Below are 21,443 nucleotides of genomic sequence, written 5' to 3'. Positions count from 1 at the left end.
CCAGGAATTCTGAAGAACTTCCTGTGGGACTTTCTAGATATTTATGAGCACTCAGCTCCTATACCCCAAAGGCTTCCAGACCCAAGGCAGTCAATGCAGATAACAGCTCAAGGAAAGCAGAGTTTAGAATAACCTTCTTTCCTTCCTCCCTCCCTCCCTTCTTTCCTCTTCTCCTACTTTCCTTCCCTCCCTTCCTCCGTCCCTCCTTCTTTCTGCCCTTGCCAGGCCTATGGACAATGCTGGAGGTGGGGCTCTCCTGCTTAGGGAATGTTTAGGCTACATGTTCATTGTAGAAAAACCTGAAAATCCAGACGGGCAAAAGGAAAAACATGAGCACTTGTTTTCTGCGAGTGCATCAGCAGAAAGCCAATGACAACAGCTTTTCCTGTGCACGCATATGTGCATGTAACTATAGACAGCTTCTCATACAGCTGCATCATAGAACCTACGCTCTTTCCAACCTGCTTTTTTTTAATGTGGCAAAATAGCAGGATATCTTTCCGTACCACATACGAATACTGACATCGTAAGTTTGAATAGTTATATAGTATTTCATTATATAGCTACAACATCATTTATACCAATCTATTATCATTGGTCCTTTTTATTGTTGTCTTCTCTTTCTTTCTTTTTGCTATTGATAACCATGTCGTGATAAACATCTTTGCAGCAACATCTTTGCTCATGTGTGATTATTTCCTTAGGAAATAAAATCTAGTTTATGCTGTCTATGATTCCATATTTGACCTTTCTTAAATACCTAATTGATAAAATAATATGTGATGGTAAAACAATTAAGGCAGTTTTAATACCTCCATGCACTCTCTGTCACGGATTTGAATTAAAAGAAAGGTCAGTGCATAACAAACAACTTAAATATGTCTTGAGTACCATTGATAAATATTTATTGTTAAAACATAAATTTTAAAGAAATAGCATTCAGACATAAGGACCAAAAAGTCTTTCGAGTGTTCAAGAATAAGTAAGGTATCAAGTTGGTCAAAAGAAAGAAAATAACACGTGATTTACATGCCACTAATATGACAAACACCTTTCAGAAAAATAAAACTAATATAGACACTGCCTTATGCAAAATTATTAAATTGACTATAATTTTGACCAAACAGAAATGACACTGAAACAGTTGCAAAAACCAAAACAAAATCCCAGAAAGAGTTGGCCTATAGGCAAAGTGATTTTAAGCAAACAGGCTTTTATTTGCAAAGTGATTGTAGGAGAAGTGGATATTGTTTCACCTAAAAACGCCAAATGCCACCTAGCCAGGCTGCCTTCCTTGATCCTCTGACCCCAGTGAATTGCAGCCGTGGGCCCACAGGACACTGTTGTGGGGCTAATAAAGCTCTTTTCATGTTCTGCCTAATAAGGAATGATGCCTGTACGTGGCTGGCCCCCCAGAGACGCGGTAAGTTTGCTGAAGGTACAGGGAGATGGCTCGACACGGGACGAATGAAGGGAGGGATGCAAGAATGAGCTAAGCAGGTGAGAGTGAGAAAAATAGAACAAACTTTTGTTAACAAAAATTCTCCAGACTTGAAATAAGACAAAACTATGACCATGAGTGCTTTCAACTCGAAACAGGCCCCACCAACAATAAGTTCCCTAGGGAGCATGCCCCTTCTTTCGACTTAACTAGTTAGGTCCCAGACTGTGAAGTTAGATGTGAACTAAGAGAAGATTGATAAATTGCAAAAGATAACTGCAAAGGGTGCAGTTTTATTGCCTTGCAAGTCATAAAGCAGTTTTTAAAAACGTAACGTAGACAATCAATTCCAGCATTTCTTTCTTGACTGATCCTGTAAACCTCCATTCCTTGAATTATCTTGATCATCTTGCTGAGTCCCTTGCTTGTGAGTAATAGTAACTCTTTGACAGTGCTCACTGTATGCTTGTATGAAAGTCAAATTTTGGACCTCCGAAAAGTAAAGTCTGGCACTGCCTAAGGACAATGCACCAAATTCACGTACCATATATGTGGTGTTTTTAAAATAAGTTCACAAGTTCTTGGATACTTCATCCTTTAAGAAGTGGAGTTTAATTGCCCTTTGCTGAGTGGAGACTGGACTCAGTGACTTGTTTCTAATGAACGTGTGACATGGTGGAAGTGGCAGTGTGTCGTTTCTGAGGACAGGTCATAAAAAGCATTGCAGTATCCTCCTTGCTCTTTCTTGGATCACTTCCAGGGAGGAAGCCAGCAGCAACGTGGTAAGGACACTCAAGCAGCTCTGTAGAGAGGCCCACGTGGTGAGGAACTGCAGTTTCCTGTCAACAGTGCAGGTAAATTTACCTGTATGAGTGTGTAAGAATGAACAGTTTATTACAGTAAGGCAACACATTCTTGCTACAGAGATGAATAATAATTAAAATAACTGATATTCATTCGGTGCTCACCACGCCTCTGGAATTATGTTTGTGGTTTATCTGAATTGTTTCATTTTAGGCTCTTAACTGCCCTATGTGATAACTACTATTATTATCTCTGTCCTATGAATGTAGAAATCAGGCATAGGAAGATTAATTATGTTGCCTGATAGTGAATTAATAATTAGTATTAGAATCAGGATTAAATCCAGAAAACCTGAGTCCAAAGCTATGGACTCCAACATACGTCATGGCAGTCAAGTGATCCTTTTACTACCTGAGTCAGATCGTGTCACTCCTCAGGTCCCCACATCTCTGAGAGTAGACGGCAAGACCTCCCCATGCCTCCAAGGCCCTGTACAACTGGGCTCCTGTTAACTCCTGGCCTCCTCCTTTCACTGCCCCTTCGAGTACACTCGAGCCACACGGACCTCTTGCTCCTCCTTGGACAAGTCAGCCATGCTCCCGCTGGGACACCCCCAGCTTACCCGATGCCTCTGGTCAACTGGCTGAGCCCCACCACTGTCTCCTTTAAGGACAGTCTCTGAGATGCCTGCTTGCCCCCCAGAGCTACCTTGGCCTCCTCCTGTTCCTCCGGCATATTCAACTTGCCCAGCATGCTCACGCCTCACTCATGCCTTGGGGCCTCTGCACCACCTTTTCTCCCTGCCTAGATAACTCTTCACCAAGATGTCAGCATGACTCACTCCCTTTTCTCCCTTAGGGCTTTGCTGCAATGCCGTCTTCTCCGTGAGGCCCCTACATACACCAATCCACGCTTCCCTCTCCTGCTCTCACGTTCCCCTTACGATGCTCCATCTTGTTCCATGGCACTCACCACTTTTGAGCATACTGTATAATTCATCCATGTACTACTTTTTTTATTTATTGGATTCCTTCACCCAGTGCTACTGGAAGATATGTTCACATAAGGGGAGGTGTTTCCTGTCTAGTTTGTTGATTGCTGTATGCCAAACACTTAGGGTGGTACCTTGTATACAGTATGTCTTCAATAAATAGATGTTGCAATAACACTGATTGAATTGTACACTATATCACATAAGAAATTCCAGGGAATTGTATAACACTTTGTTCATGATTAATATTTTGTTTCTCACAGAGCTTTGATGCTTGGAGTCCTCATTCTCTTGATGTAGAAGTTAAGACCGTGGGCTGGCCAAGTGGCCTATGGACCAAGACTGGCCCACTGCTTGTTTTCTAAATAAAGTTTTATTAGAACACAGCCATGCTCATTTGTTTACATATTGTCTATGGCTGCTTTTGCACTACAACGGCAGAGTTGATATTTGTGACAGAGACTGTACAGTCTGCAAAGCCTATTTACTACATGACCATTTAGAGAAAAAGTTTGCTGAACTCTGGTCAAGACTGTCCTGGTTCAAGTCCTAAGCATACTACTTACTAGCATGTAACTTTAGTCAAGTTATTTAACCTTTCTGTGTTTTGGAGCTTTCATCTACAAAATGGGGATGAAAATAGTACTTACTATTGTTTTTAGGATTAAATGAGTTAATATAGGTGTAGCATTTAGAACAGTATCTGGCACATAGTAGGTGCTTAAATGTTAGCTTCATCATCATCATCACCACCACCACCATCATCATCTTTGCAGCCTTGATAAATTTGCTTCATCTCTCTGATTTGATGTTTCATCCCAGCTCATTTTGTTTCTCTTTAAAGAGGAAAGTAATACCCTTGTCACTGGGGTGTTGTGAGGACTGGATGAGACGGGCTGTGAAGAGCTGTGTCAGCACCGAGCACAAACCCACAATCACTTGTCCTGCCCCCTCTGTCTTTCCTCCTCTCCTGCACCTTTCCTGGTTATGTGAGGAGGACATTGAGAAGACAGCAGAGGCCAAACTTACATTGATCTACATCTGAGGCTGGTTCAAGACCAAACACTACCTTATGCGTGCTAGCACGGCTTCCCCAGCCCAGAGACGGGAAGGTCCTGGACTCAGCCCCAAAAGCCCGGCTGATTGCAGAATGTGCTATGGGGTTTTCCAATTGCTGGCAAGAAAGGTTAACATCTGCCACCTGTTCGCTGCGTTGGGCAATGTGCCAAGAGCAGTATAGCTATCGTCCCATCTCATTGTCATATCACTCCTGTAAGTAAGTACTATTCTTACTTCCATTTAACTGATTAGACAGAATGAGGCTTAGAGAGGTTAAGTCGCTCAAAGTCACAAAACTAGTAAGAGATGGCTCTGGTATTGGTACTCTGGCAGTTCGATTCCACACTAATTCACCCCTACTCCCCAGTGTGAAAAAATAAACTGTGTAATGCTGACAGCTTCCAGCAATATTGGGATAGAGGCAGAACTGGAGGCCGGGGGATCTTCCTGGCAGGAGTTGCGCAATGGACCAAGTGGGTTTTTGAGAAGACAATAAAAACCAACAGAGTTGGTCCAGAAACAAAGGAACACACCACAGCAGAGCGTGGCACACTTGGGGATGAAGGGGATTCGTCACCCCCTTGGGTGACTTTTGGTACCTTGGGACATCCGTGAAGGCCCTGCTTGGCATAGGAGAGGTGGTGGCAACGCGAAGACAAGCCTCCAGGGAGCAGCGGTGAGCAGACTGGGACCTCCAACTGTGCCGCCCCCCCATCCCTCTCCCACTCTGCCGCATCAGAGGGGAGGGAGCCACTTGGCTCCTATCACATTGGAGAAACACTGGATGCCCGTGAAGTCAGAGGGAGGCTGTGGGCTGGGTGCTGAGCCAGAGGCATGTGGCTCTGTGCCCTTGCTTGGTCCCGTGGCATCCCCAGGGGTGTGGGGACTAGGGTGGGGTCAGATCCATAGGCTGGGATCAGGAACAGCGTGTAGGCAACACAAGGCGGGTGAGCTCTGATGTGCGTCACACCCACAGGCAGTTTCTCCTGACTGAGTCATCAGTCATGCCGGGCCAGTGCCACCGGCAACCTCCTTACCTCAGATCCAGGGTCAGACACTTCCCTCGTCTGAACCTCAGAGGCCTCCAGAGGCTGAAGACTCACCTCCCACGGACTTTGTAGTTTGACCCTTGCTGGAGGAGCTGAGCATGAAATTCGAAATAAGCCGAATGTGAAAGGGAAGCGCCAACAGGGCAAAAGAGGAGGAAGGGAGCTAGCTCCACTCTCCCGGGTCTTGGGCGCCCTGCCCGCACGGCGAGAATGGGGCTCAGTGTGCGGCTACGACCTCGCGAGAGGGGGCGCTCGCGGCCAGGCTGCGCCAGACATCCGCAGGACTGCCTTCCTCTTCCTCCCTCTCTCTCCACAAGGGCTTTGAAGCGGCTCGCCCAGGTAGTGAGCACGCCTAGCAAATAGGCAGGGCGAGGGAGCTGCCCAGGGGCTGCCGCCGGGAAGTCCCAGCTCTCCTTGGCTCCATCAGTGACGCACGGCCCCCAGGGCATGGGATCATCCCCCTTCATGCGCTTCCCATGAAAAATAGAAACTATTTTTTAAGTTAATTTTTTTGCTGTTTTTGATAACTTATTTATTAGACAGTCGTCTACATATTTGTCTTTTTTTGATATATTTTAAAACTACTATTATTTTTGTGTTAAAATACACATAACATAAAAATTATTTCAGTGGCATTAAGTATATTCATATTGTTATGCAACCATCACCATCATCCATTTCCAGAACTCTTCACATCTTGCAAAACTGAAACTCTGTACCTACTAAACAGTAGCTCCCCACGCCCCTCTCCCCCAGCCTCTGGCAGACACTGTCCTACTTTGCACTCCTGTGAATTTGACTACTCTAGGTGCCTCATATAAGTGGAATTACACAGTATTTCTTTTGTGATTAGCTTACTTCACATAACATAATATTCTCATGGTTCATCCACGTTGTAGCATGTATAGAACTTTATTTTCTTTTAAAGCTGTTTTTAATCCATTTGTTGATGGATTAAAAATTTTTAATTCATCTGTTGATGGATTAAAATTTTTTTTAATTCATCTGTTGATGGACACTTGGGTTACTTCCCCCTTGGGCTATTGTGAATAATGCTACTATAAACATGGGTGTTCAAATAACTCTTTAAGTCTCTTTTCAATTCATTGAGTATATACCCAGAAGTGGAATTACTAGATCATATGGTAATTGTATTTTTAACTTTTTGAGGGACAGCCATACTGTTTTCCATAGTGGCTGCACCATTTTATATTCCCATCAACAGTACACAAGTGTTCTGATTTCTGTATATCCTCATCAACATTTGTTATTCTGGGCTTTCTATTCTATTCCATTGGTTTATATGTCTGTCTTTATGCCAGTACCACACTGTTTTGATTACCCTAGATTTCTCTTAAGTTTTGAAATCAGGAAATGTGAGACCTCTAACTTTGTTCTTTTCAAGATTGGTTTGTATTAATATTATTTTTATCATAAAAATAATAAAATCTTATCATTGAAAATTAAAAAAATCCATGTAGCAGGATATCCAACAATGAAAGACTAATTTTACTTTATTATATTTTATTTCATTTTTCTTAAGTATAAGAAATCACCAAGACTGACAACCACTTCTGTTTCTGATCGTGAGAAAACTGATGAACCTTACAGATACTTTTTTGGTTAGTGCTTAAAGAACTGCTGAACAGTTCATTTCTTTTTAATAGTTTTCAAACAATATTCTGGAAGAAAAGTATTACTTTCTAAAAAATGTATTTGGGCTTGATAGATGGTACATAGCCTAGTTTCTCTGCCTTTTAATATAAATGTTAGAATCATCTGGTTGCTGGAAAGGAATGGGCAAATTTGAAGAGGGGCTAAGAAGGCTTCTGAGAGATAACCAACAGTTTATTAGAGCATAACTGAAGGACTGAGATCAACTGGGGAAAAATAAAGGACACTATAGCTTCAGGACCTAGAATGTCTTGGGCGCAGGAACCTGGGTCAGCACTTTCACATCTCTGCTGCCACCATCACTTCCTCTACCATCACCACTGCCACCACCATCACCATCTCCACTTCCATCACCTCCTCCTCCACCATTACCGCTATAACCACATCACCATGACCACCATCATCACCATCACTGCCATCACCTCCACCACCCCCTCCATCATTGCCATTCATATGACTGGCAGCTTCTCTACCATAAACACCATAACGACCACCACTACCACCATCACCACTATCACTACCATTATCTCCACCACCGCCATTATGACCACGTCCTCACCATCACTATCGTCATTACCACCACCACCACCATAACTGCTATCATCATCATCACCATCATCTTTATAGTGTGATCCCTCCTCTTCAGCATCATCATTATTAAGAAGAATAGCTAACATCTTATACATTTAAAACAAATTCAATTTCTTTCATAGATGTAGGACTATTCAGGTTATCAATTTCTTCTTGTCTGAGTTTTGGTAGTTTGACTTTCAAAACTTTGGTCCATTTCATCTAACCTGTCAAACTTATGGGCATAAATTTGTAGTATTCACTTATTATCCTTTAAAAATATGTGTCATCAGTAGATTCGTTCATGGAACTGGTATTTTATCTTCTCTCATTTGTTCTTGGTTTTTCAATAACCAGATTTCAGCTTCATAAATAGTCTCTATTGCTTTTTGCTTTCAATTTCATTGATTTTTACTCTCCTCTTTTTAAATTTTCTTCCCTCTACTTGATTTGGGTTTATTTTACTCCTCTTTTTCTAGTTTCTTAAGGTAGAATCTTAAATTATTGATTTGACACTTTTCTTCTTTTCTAATATAAGCATTTAATGTTATTCCTTCTAAGCATCCCACAAATTTAGATGAGATGTATTTTTATTTTCATTTAGTTCAAAATATTTTAAATTCCCTAAGGCTTCCTCCTTGGTCCATAGATTATTTAGAGTGTATTGTTTAATTTCTAAATATCTGGAGTTCTTTCAAAGGTCTTTTTGTGACTGATTTCTAGTTAATTCAGTTAAGGTCTGAGAATGCACATTATATAAGTTTGATTTTTTTAAAATTTCCTGAGATTTGGCCCAGAATATGACCTATTTTAGTGAATATCCTGTATGCACTGAAAAAGAAAGTAGTCAGACATCTTCAACTGACAACCTCATAATTCACAAGGCATTAGGTACAGTACTCAGAAGGACCTCACTTAAGTAATGGAAAATAATTAGATCTGAGCTAAATGCTTTTTTAGTCCCACCTGTCAAATTTTAAAATCAAGACCCAAATGGATCAAATTTTTTCCAAGTGTCTTACTGAACACCAAAATAAAGCTCAAGAATATTCATGATTCAGTTGAGCATCTCTAATATGAAAATTCAAAAACCAAAATGCTCCAAAATCCAAAACTTTTTGAGCACCACCTTGATGCTCAAAGAAAATACTCATTGGAGCATTTTGGATTTTGGATTTTGGAATTAGGGATGCTCAGCCAGCAAGTATAATGCAGATATTCCAAAGTTCAAAAATTGAATTAAAACTCAAAATACCTCTGATCTCAAGCATTTCAGATAAGGGAAACTCAACCTGTAATAAAAAATTTCCCTTGGCAAAATGGCTGAATTTAAGACTAGGGCAGGAAATACACAGGAGTAGCCTAAGGCATCCTGTGGTGACAAAAAGTAAGGAAATGCACGCACACACATACACACACACACACAATGATAAAATATGTCAAAGGAACGCAGGAGTTAAATAAAAGTGCTTCCAATGGCCAAAGCTAGAACAATTTGAGTGGCAAAGTAAAGTAGCATTGGATTATAATTCAAAGTATAAAAAAACAAGTATCGATGAGCACCAACTGACTAAATAAATGAACAAGGCAGACAATGTCCCATGCAAAATAATTCCAAATAATTCCACTCTCATGAAATTGCAACGTAACTTCCATGCCTTAAGTGTGGACTACACATAGTAACTTTTCTCTAATGAGTACAGTATGGAAAGATGGGGAAAGAGTAACTTTATGGTGGAGAAACCTAATAAACATTACCCCAGCCAGGTGATCAAGATTAACATTAATAGTAATAAGTTATGTGGAAAGTATGTACCCTTGATGTGATATATAATGAAAATAGCACTTTATCTCTTTATTATTAACGTGTCAATTTTCCCCAACTTGATATATAGATTTAGTGTAATCCCAATCAAAATTCCAGCAGGCTTTTTTCTAAAAATAGAAATGGGCATGCTGATTTTTAATTTCATATGGAAATATAGTGTGCCTAGAATAAAATGAAATGACTTTTAAAAAGAATAAAGTTGGTGGGCTAACACTGCCTGATTTCAAGGTTTATCATAAAGCTCCAGCAATCAAGACCATGTGGCATTGGCATAAAGACAGACAAATAGATCAATGAAACAGAGGCCAGAAACAGACCCACACATATATAAACAACTGATTTTCAATAAAGGTGCAAATACAATCAATGGAGAAAAAATAGTCTTTTCAACAAATGGTGTCAAAACCATTGGCTATCCAGATAATGACAACAGAAAGGTGAACTATGGTCCATTCTTTGCAATATATGCAAAAATAACTCAAAATGAATCATAGACCTAAATGGAAAAACCTACTCTATAAAGTTTTCAAACTTAAACATAGTAGAAAATCTTTGTGATTTTGTTAAGCAAAGATTTATTAATTACAGTGACAAATCATGATATTTAAGATTTTTAAAATTGCTAAATTGGACTTCATCAAAATGAAAAATGTCTGCTCTCTGAAAGACTCTGTTAAGAGACTGAAAAGGCAAACCACTGACCAGGAAAAAAATACATAATGTGTATATCTGAGAAAGAACTTGTATCCAGAATATATTAATATAAAGAACTCTCAAAACTCAATAATAAGAAAGTTTAAAAGGCAATTTTAAAAATGGTCAAAAGATTTGACCATATATCTTATGAAATAATATATATAGATGAGAAAAAAGTCTATAGAAAGATGTGCAATATAATTAGTCATTAGGAAAATGCAAATAAAATAACAATGAGCTATTACTGCTCACTTATTAGTGTGCCTAAAATTTAAAAGATTGGCTATACGAAGTCTTGGTGAGAATATGAGAGAACTGGAACTCTCATACAATGGTGACGGGAATGTAAAATGGAAAAAAAAAGGCAATTTTTATTAAACATATACCAATCATATGACCCAGCCATTCCACTTCTAGGTATTAACTCAAGAGAAAGGAAACCATATGTCCGTACTAAGACTTGTACAAAAATGTTCATAGTAGCTCTATTTGCAATAGCCCCAAAATGGAAACAAACCAAATGTCTATTAAAAGCTGAATGGACAGCAATTAAAAGGAATGACCGTTGAAACCTGAATGGATCTCAAGAACATTATGCTGATTGAAAGAAGCCAGACAAAATAGATTATATATTGTATGATCCCATTTCTATAAAATTAGAAAAAATGAAAACTAACCTGTAGTGACAGAAAGGAGATCAGTAGATTCCTGGTGAGGAAGGTGGGGGGATGGGAGGGAGGAAAAAATAGCAGGAGACATGAAGAAACTTTTGGGGGTTGGTGAATACGTTTATAATCTCAACTGTGGTGATTGTTTCACAAGCATATACATATGTCAAAACTTAGCAAAATGCATATTTTAAATATGTTCAATTCATTGTGTGTTGATTATTTCTCAAAAAATTTGACTTTTTAAAACCCTGAGTGCGGGATTAGGGGATCTAGCAGGGTTAGAAGCTCCAAGCTTTCTAGGGATGACCTTTGATGTGTCCCTGTGTATTGAGAAGTCTTGGAGAGGCAAGAGGACCCCCGCCCTAACAGAGGCTTCATTCTGAATATAACTACATAGGGTGCCAGGAGAGTGAATAAGTGCCTCGGAAAGATCCCTCAAGACACTTTAGATACTGAAACTCATGTCTGGCATCACATGCCTCCTAGTGGTTGTCCTTATGGGGTGAAGCCCTGCTCTCTTTCCCCTTGGTGTTCCATATCAGATGTCCCTTGTCACTGCTTTCAGCTCCCTGAGAAAGGCCGCCCAACATCCGTGGGGGCAAAGCCACCCCTATTCCAGGGACTGGGCCTTCTTCACCACCATCCCAGGGAGCCAGCCCATTTTAAAAATTAGGTTGTTACTCCAGAGGCTGAGGCAGAAGGATCAGCTGAGCCCAGGAGTTCGAGGCTGCAACATGTTATCACCATGCCTGTGAATAGCCACTGCCCTCCAGCCTGGGCAACATAGCGAGACCTCGTCTCTTTAAAGAAAAAATAGATGGTTTAACTTTTTATTGTTCAGTTATACAAATTCTTTATATATGCTGAATTCCGGTTCTTTGTCAGATGTATGTCTGTGACTTGCTTCTCAGTTTCTTAACAGTGTCATTTGATGAACTTAAGTTTTTTGTTTGTTTTTTATTTTTATTTTTAGAGACAGTCTCGCTCTGTCACCCAGGCTGGAGTGCAATGGCATGCTCATAGCTCACTACAAACTTGAATTCCTAGGATCAAGCAATCCTCCCACCTCAGCCTCCCAAGTAGCTAGAACTACAGGCACGCACCACCATGTCTGGCCTAAGCTTTTATTTTAACAAAGTCTAGTTTGTCATTTATTTTCTTTGATGGTTATTGCTTTCTGTGACCTAAGAAACCTTTGCTCATCCTCAAGTTACAAAGATAGCCTATATTTTTCTCTAAAAGTACCATGGTTTTAGCTTTCATATTTAGGTCTGTGATCCATTTCAGATTACATTTTTACTGTTGCATGAGGCAGGGTTTGAGACTCATTTTTCCATGTGGATATCTAATTGTTCTGGCACTGTTAGTTAAAGAGACATTTCTTTCTCTCATTGGATCACTTTGGCACCTTTGTAGAAAAGTATGAGTCTGTATAATACTTGATACACAATTTGATTGTGTCATTTGTCAGTCTTTATGCCAGTAAGACACTGTCTTGATTTTTGTCACTTTACAGTACTGATATTAATTTCTTGGATGGTTTTATTCAACTTCATTTAAATACTTTAGGTTATTTGCATTTCTATATAAACTTTAGAATCAGCTTGGCAATTTCTACCCAAAAAAGACTACTGGTAAAATAGCAGGGATTTCATTGGAATCTATAGATCAATTTGGAAGAACTGACATCTTGAAAATACTGAATCTTCCAATCCAGAAACATGGTATACACCTTCAATTATTTAGATATTCTTTAATCTCTCAACAATGTTCTATAGTTTTCAGTGCTCAGGTCTTTCACATCGTTTGTTAAATTTATTCCTAGGTATTTTAAGTTTCTGATGCTAGGCAAATGAAATTAATTTTTGCTTTCATTTTCTGATAGCTTGCAGCTAGTATATAAAAATACAATAAACTTTTCTACAAAAAACAATGTATCCTACAGCCTTGCACTTGTTAGCTCTAGTAGTTGTTATGTAGATTCCTTAGGATTTTCTATATAAACAACATATCATTTAAGAGACAGTTTTACTTATTTTCTGATTTTTATTCCCTGCACATTTTTAGCTGATTTCTTGAAATGGCTAAGACTTCCAGTACAATGTTGAACAGAAATGGAGAGAATAAACACTCTTGACTTGCTATAAATCTCAGGGGAAAATATCCAGTCTTTCACCATTAAGTATGAGCTGTAGATTATTTTTCCTTAGTAGCTGCTCTTTTAACATATTGAAGTTTTCTTCTATTCTAAGTTTGCTGAGAGTTTATGTCCTGAGTAGGTGTTAACTTTGGCCTAATGCTTTTTATTTATTGAAAGAATCATGCAGTATTTCCACTTTATTCTGTTAATATAGCTCTGCTTTACACTTCTTACTTTCTAATTTTAACATCTGGGCAATTTCAGGGTTGGTCTTTATTGATTGTATTCTTGACGCAGGGTCACATCTGTCCCCTCATTCTCAAGAAAGACTGTAGGATTTTCTATCAGAGTTTTAGCTGTTTCACACTGTGCAACTTTAGCCTGCTTTCAGTCTAAAATTTATAAGAATGGGAAATTGACCCATGCAGATCATTTCTTTCAAGTGGCTACTGCCTTCCAGGGTCCCTCTGCACGTGTTGTCTTTGTGCTCACTCACCAGCATCAACAAGTTCCCTCCTGCCCACCCCTCACCCAGTCTTATAGCTGTTTTTGTAAGTCTTGGTCGAATAGGAGCCTACTCAGTGACACCAGAAGAAATAAGTGCTTTTCTGTTTTAAGAATGTCTCTTGTAATTAGCACGTTGCAGGATTGTTTTTTCCTCTCTGGTTTGTCAAACCTATTTTAACTGAAGAATGAAGTTCATTTAAGTTGACTGTGGTTTCTGAAATATGTAAATTTATTTCTGCCATGTTTTCATCTTTCTTTGCTTTCTTTCTAATGTTTCTTTTTTTTTCTTCAATTAGATTGAGTGAGGTGGTTTTACATTGTTGATTTTTCTTTGTTAATCTTCCCCTACAGTTTTGAAGTTATATATTGTCTACGGATTTGGTAGTCACCCTATTTTAACAATCTTTCTTGACCTAACTAAATATAAAGTTCATCAGTACTTTAAGCTGGGGAACTGTGCTGGGGTCAGGGTGGCTGTAGAGGTAAGATGGTGCCCACTTCTGGAGTGTCTGGTTTTTCCCTCTCTGGGTGTTCCCTAAGTTTTGTGACAAAGGCAGAGTGGGAGTCTCCACCCTTTGGCTTGTAATAGCCTTAGTGAGGAGGCAAGCAAGAGCAGGGCTCAATGTTGGTGCCTGTCTCATCCCTCCTAGCAGACGCTAACGACATCCTTGGACTCCACAGATGACTGGAATGAGTCTGGCATCCAGGGAACAATCTGGACTATGCTGATATCCCAACCTAGAGAGAGGAGGCTAGAAGCAGAAATCCAAGGCCACCCTATCCTGCCTTCCTCCTCATCCCTGAACTTAAAGGACAGGACCCATGACTACATGCTTTCAGTCTGGTGGGAAGAGGAGTAGATCACAAGAGTATGTGGTTTGTTGGGTCTGAAACAAACAGTCTCCCTGTGAGTCATTCTCATTATTCAATAATTCACCTGAAACACCGCATAGCTGGAATTTAAGCCATTGAGAGGGTGGGCTTCTCCAGCCTGTCTTTGAATTCATAAACTCTCTGCAGCTCAATCTTTTGTCCTCATCTCTGTCTCTTTGTCTCCCTCTCCTACCATTAGTCCTTGAAGCCATGAAGCTTGCCTCTTCTCTCAGCATTCTAGGACATGGCCTCCTAAAATAAACAACCCCACAGGCTCCTATCTGAGGCTTAGGCTTGAAGTCACCACTATTCTGTATCCACCGCCACATTAACCATCATCTGCAGTGTGTGGCCAAATTGAACTGAGACTCGGGGATGTCACCCAGGTCCACACATCTCACTCTTTATGAACTTCCAAAATGGAGCAACTAGAGGTCAATTCTGGGATTGAGATATCCTACCAGGAAACTGCCTTTCTTACAGGAACTGGACCTTCTGGAAGCATGGAGAGAGATTGACTGAAAGAAAATGGGCATGCCCAGAATTATGGCAGAATTCCTAGCATGAAGGGTCCTTGATCTTCAATAAAATAGATGTGCCACAGGACAGAGTCTAGTCCAGAATGACCATAGTGAACACTGGGTAGATCTCTGAGCCCAGCATCAGTGATGGGTATTCCAGACCTAGGATTCTGAGTGGGATACAAGGCCCTATTCTCAGAAGGCCTCCTCTCTAACAACTTGTAGCAAGAAGAAAAGCATCTTCCCTGTCTGGGAAGTAAAAGACCAGATTCCAGGCTGTTGCATGGCCAAAGTTATCAATACAGTCTTTGTTTCTGGAAATATCTCAGTCTCACTTAAAGCTTTGTAAATTCCAGAGAGGGGCCTCTGAAGCTATAACTTAACCTAACGAGGAGCAGTACTACCAGACTTCAAACGTCAGCATCAGATGCTCACCAAACACTCATGTTAGTCATTCTCTAGAGGAAGGAAATGCCCAGAGAAGTTCTCCCATTGCAGATCTACCCTCATTGTGAGGCACAAATTAAACTAGACTAGGAAATACAAATTATCCATGCAAATCTAGTAATACCAACCATCCACTCCTTTAATTGATCTGACCTAAGGTCAAATCAGCACATAAAATTTAATTTATAATTTTTATAAAAGTTTACCCCTAGCATAAAATTTAACAGTTATTAAAGACAATTGCCTAAAGAGATGCTTAATTGTGATCAAAACTAGAGAAAAAAATTGGATATCCTCATGCAGAAAAATGAAACAGGACCCCTAACTCTCACCACTCACAAATATTAATTCAAGATGGATAAAAGATTTAAACCTAAGGCATGAAACCATAAGAATTCGAGAAGAGAATATTGGAAAAATTCTTCTAGATATTGGCCTAGGCAAAGAATTTATGAAGAACACCCCAATAGCAATCATAGCAACAATAAAAATTAATAAATGGGACTTAATTAAATTAGAAAGCTTCTGCACAGCCAAGGAAACAATCAACTGAGCAAATAGACAATCTTTGGAATGGGAAAAAATTTTTGCATGCTACGTACATCTGATGGAGGGCTAATAAACAGAATCTACAAAGAACTCAAGCAAATCAGCAAGAAGAAAATCAAACAACCCCATTAAAAAGTGGACAAAAGACATGAGAAGCTTTTCAAAAGACAAAGGACTAATGGCCAATAAACCTATGAAAAAATGTTCAACGTCTCTAGTTATCAGTGAAATGTAAATCAAAACCACAATGAGATATCACCTAACTCTAGTGAGAATGGCTTTCATCAAAAAGTCCCAAAACAGCAGATGCTGGTGTGGATGTAGAGAGAAAGGAATACTTATACACTATTGATGGGACTGCAAACTAGTACAGCCTCTATGGAAAACAGTATGGAGATTCCTCAAAGAACTAAAAGTAGACCTACCATTTAATCCAGCAATCCCACTACTGGGTATTTACCCAAAGGAAAAAAAAAGCCATTTTACCAAAAATACACCTGCACTTGAATGTCTATTGCAGCACAATTCACAATCGCAAGGATGTGGAATCAACCGAAGTGCCCATCAATTCATGAGTGGATTCATAAAATGTGGTCTGTGTATACCATAGAGTACTACTCTGCCATAAAAAAATGATGAATTAATGCCTTTTGTAACAACCTGGATGGAACTGGGGATGATTTTCCTAAGTGAAGTATCTCAAGAATGGAAAAACAAACACCACATGTACTCACTATTAAATTGGAACTAACCGATCATCACTCATGAGTACACATGGAAATAAAACTCAACAGAAATCAAGCAAGTGGGAAGGAGGGGGAGGGGATGGGTGAAATCACACCTAATGGCTACAATTACACTATCCGGGTGTTGAGCACACTTATAATTTTGACTCAAGCTGTATAAAAGCAATCCATGTAACCAAATCATTTATATGCCCATAATATTCTGAAATAAAAACAAACTAGACAAGACATAAATAGACAGCCACTAGGATATAGAGGAATCCTATCATTCATATAATGATATGAAGAATGTACATGAACAGAAAGGATCAGCCAATTGGATCTTGTAAAGGACACTAGACTGCAAGGGCCGCACCCTACTTTGTCACAGAGAATCCATAAGGGAATGTCAAGGGAACTCCTAGGAACAGCAAGGTGGCTGGATGCTGGAAACATCCATGGAGCCCATGACAGGGAAGGACACGGCTGGTGGACACACAGCCTCATAGATACTGAGAGCCGTAGGTACCTCCACCTGTGGTTGCAGAGCCACAAGACACATGCTAGTCATGTAGAGGGACGGAGGGAGGTTCTTCCTTGTTCTCAATCACGTCTAAATGCACCCAAGAGTCAGAGGCAGGAATCCAGAGTCAGGGTTTCCCAACTCTATCTTGTCAGCTGCATCAGCACTTCCCAGACTGCAGAAACAGGGAAGGGAAAATTCCCCACAGGTGGAATGCAAGCAGGGTGGCGATCTACACAGGGCAGAGCAACCCTAGATTTTGCCTGGCCCATGTTGTAGTCTCTTCTGACTGCTGAATCACCAAGGCTGACATCATCCACCTCACTCTGAAGTTCTCAGCTTTGAGGCATTCTGGGCAGGATCAAGTGTTTCCTCCTTCTGTGGGTCAAAGGCCTCTGGAAACCTGAGTGTGGCCTGTCCAGGAACGAGCTATTTGGGCACCTACAGAAATGTGCTTTTGCTGGGTGCCAGAGGAGGAAGTTTCTGTTTGTCATTGACTTTGTCACCAGGAAGGACAGAGATTGAGGCAGGATCTTCAACCTGGAAATGAAAAATAAGCTTGATATCAAGGGTTGAATGCCCTCAACTGCATTCGTCAAATACTTGGTTTTTCTTTCTGAGAAGAAAGAGGAAAGATGCTACAGTTTGTGGTTTGAATAAATTCTCCTGGATTTCCTATAATTCAGTTTAAAGGGGACTCAGCACCCACACCAGTGAATAAAAAGCAAGATGTTTTCAAATGAGTAAAATGCAGGTACAGAATAGTACTATTTTAATTCATTTTAATTTTTTCATAATAATACATCCACATTGCCTTAAAAAAATCAGATAGAATCAAAAAGTGCAAGACTGGAAACAACAGAGCCCTGCCCACATCTTTCCCCGCAAACCCCACTCCCCAATGGCAATCACTTTTCTTCTTTTAGCACAATGCTGAGATCCGGTCAGGAGAGACATTCTCCATGCCAGAGACACAGCATCATCCTGGGAGCCCTCAGGCCTCCTTCCTGGGTGGGCCACTATCCCATGACTCCTGGGATTTCCCTCTTCTTGGTCTGTTCTCTTTCTCACCCATTTATAAAGGACCATCAAATCATCTAGGTACAAACATCAAAAAAATTTTTTTTTTCTTTGTCCTCTTCTGCAATGGCTACTTTAGATTTTGTTGTGTTGACATGCCTTTCCCCACTGAATATCAGGGTCCCTAACAACATCCCAGTCCAGGTGTCATAACTGTCCTGTCATTTATTCAGGATAAGATCTGCTCAGAAGTGGGAGGAAGGGTGTGCGGGATCAGGTTCCCCTACTTTTTAGGCCCAGTGCTGAGATGTTGGGGGCCCAGAGAAAGGGCTGGAAAGACAGGTTCTTCTCATGGCACTGGCTTTGGGTTTGCAGAGGGAGGGGCTCCCTTATACTCTGGTACAGTCTATTTTCATCCATTTTAGTAGGTGGTGTGTGTAGTTGTTTGGAGAGTGTGACTATCAGTGTCACCCTGCCTTTCCCTGTCATTAGAAGTTCTTTTCAGGGTTGGACATCCCATCTCTTCACACATCCATCCCTTGGAGAAAATCCCATGGTTCCAACTCTTCTGCCAACCACTGGCTTCCTCATGTGGAGTCATGAGAGCCTTAGGGCTTCTATACCCCAAGTGTCTCAAGACTCTGAGTTGGAGTGGGAGTTTCTGCCAACTTCTTCCCAGGAATGTTAAGCCACACTCCTTTTAGGCTCTGTGGATGCAGGGAAGGCTATAGAGTCCTCTCTCTTCATAAATTTCAGAATATCCCATATTTTGGTGGACCCATGTCAGGCTCTCCTTGGACCACCTCGCCACACCCTGCCCCAGCTAAGGAGCCAGGTGAGCAGGAGCCAGGTGAGTGCATCAGTCATCCGCTGGGGGCACAGCTCCCCACCTCCCTGCCTGTGTGAGTCATTCTCTTCAGATGCTCCTTCCTAGATGTGGGATGGGAGAGCATCCCCTGGTCCTTCTCCATGGGAAGGGCAGGAGCTGGCCTCTCACCACAAATGATGCCTCCACTATGAGGCAGCCCACTCCCTTTCTCTCTTCCCTATCTTCCTTTGATTCATGGACTACGATATTCATTTATTTCTTTTTTCAAATATTTGTTAATTCCCATAATGGGTCAGGCAGTGTTCCAGACATGAAGGCATAGTTCCCTGGCCTTGTGACAGAAGAAGGTTTCCTGGCCCCACAAAGCTGGCATTTAGTTGGCAAAGACAATAAATAAATACATTGCCCACGACCATGGAGACACACATTCTATGAAGAAAATAATTGAGCAGAAGAAGGAGCTAGGGCAGAAGTGAGGGGCTCTTGTAGATGGGGCAGCTGAGGAAGATCTCAGTTAGAGGTTGGCTTTTTTGCACGTGCATGGAAGAAGTGAGGGAGGAAACCGCATGGTGACCTGGGGAAGCCCATGCCTGCAGAGGAATAGGAAAGTCTTCCAGCTGGCAAGGACCAGCTTGCAGAATGGGAGACTCAGCAGGACCCCAGGGCAGCTAGAGCAGAAGAGCTGGATGGGCAGGGATTGAGGGCAGGTGGGAAGACAAGCAGGGCAAGATCTCATGAGCTTGGGTGGGCCACAGTGAGAGCTTTGGTTGTTATTCTGGGTGTGAAGCAGAGCCATCAGAGGATGCTGAGTAGGAGGGTCAGATGACAGAATGGACATCTTTGATCCTGGTCACTGCTGGGTGGACATTTGCCCCTAGAGAGGTAAGAATGAAAGCAGGGAGACCAGATAGGGGCTATTGTGAGATTCCAGGGGAGAAAGTCAAAGGTGGATTTCAGAGGGCAGAAACAGGGCCAATGGTTGGGAGTTATGTGAAAGAAAATTTGGCACAGAATAAGTGGGATTCTTTTAACAGTTAGGATGAACCAACAATATTAGGTTTCAGGAGTAACGATTGCCTTTCATTGCCAGTGCCGAGGCTGAGTACTATACCTAATTCAGAGTTAGGAAGCCACAAGACCACCAAGGTCTCTCCTCCTATGTGAATCTCCTCTCCTAGACATATTGTAGGCTTTCAGTATCCACAACCAAACACAAGACTCCTCTTTGTTTCAGCTAGTGCAGTGTGCAGGAAACCATGCCCCAAAAGGATCACGTCACATAGTGGTTAAGAACAGAGAGACTTGGCTTCTAAGTTGGCCAGATTTCTTAGTAGCTGTGTGACTTTGGATAAGTGTTGTCATCCCCCAGGGCCTCTGTTTTCTTACATGAAGAATAAAGATTAATGACCCTTAAAGTATTGGTGCAAGGATTAAAAGATTATTTAGGTAAAGCTGCTACAACTTTATCAGAAATAAAAACAAGCTCTCAATATTTGTACAGTATGAACATGGCACAGTGGGTGTGTTAAACTCCTGAAAGGATACAAGATTTGCCCAAGATCAGATGCAAACGGAGCTATAGTTTCTTACAGTTCAGAGTCAAGATAGCCACACCTCTGCCTCGAAGGCAGCCCAGAAAAGGCTTCTCCTCTGGCTGGCCTAGTCTGCATTTCCTCTTGCTATTTCCCAGTGTTGGCTCTGCTCCGGTATCTTAGAGAGCCCAGCCCCATCATGCCATGTTGCTCCCTATTCCTCATCCAAAGTCTCACAAGACCTTCCTGCCAGACCAGCTTTCTTGCCAGAGTGGGTGTACCCAGGGCCAGATGATACTCCTTCCTTGTTCATTTAAGGGCTGGGAGTCCTGGACCAGCTTTTCAGAGCACTTGGATGCAGTTAGAGCCTTAACTTTGAACCCAGGGAAAGAGCATCTCTGGAAAAAGGTAACTTCTGCTGCTCAGAATTTGTGTGTGGGGAACTGTCTTTCACTTCTCTGTGTCTAGCCTTGAGGTGCCTCTGGGAGCCTTGGTCCAAGGTATAGGTTTTGGAGGAGCTGGGGCTACTTAAAGAGTACAAGCTGGTGATTTGCTTTCTCCCTGTTTAGGGACAACTAGTGAGTCAGGCACCAAGGGTCCTGAAGCAGGGAGGATTGTGAACAATTGTTCTCATTGTGGAGAGTCTGTGGTCTTCTTGGGAAATAGTCCTGGCACCCTAACCAGAAAATCAGAGGCAGATATCCCCTAATAGTAAAAGCACTTCATGGGGCCCATGGATGGCCATGTGCAGTATCCTTGGAGATGCCTCTTTGGATGGGGAATGGAGGAAGATGGGGTTAGAGCGTCAGATTTGCTTCCAGTTACTTAGGAGTGTTTGGCTCGAAGTTGGGAAAAGTGGTAGCTCACCAGCTGTGTGGAGGGCTAGAATGGAGACAGAAACATGCTCCCTTCCTTCCTCTAAACCCAGAGACTCAGAGCACTAGAAGGTGCCTTAGATGTTGGTCTGGAACCTGCTAACAATCCTAGATGTGAT

Source organism: Propithecus coquereli, unplaced genomic scaffold (genome assembly GCF_000956105.1).
Source record: "Propithecus coquereli isolate 6110/MARCELLA unplaced genomic scaffold, Pcoq_1.0 Scaffold519, whole genome shotgun sequence".
In the NCBI taxonomy this organism is placed as follows: Eukaryota; Metazoa; Chordata; class Mammalia; order Primates; family Indriidae; genus Propithecus; species Propithecus coquereli.
Note: the sequence above shows the minus strand (reverse complement) of the source record.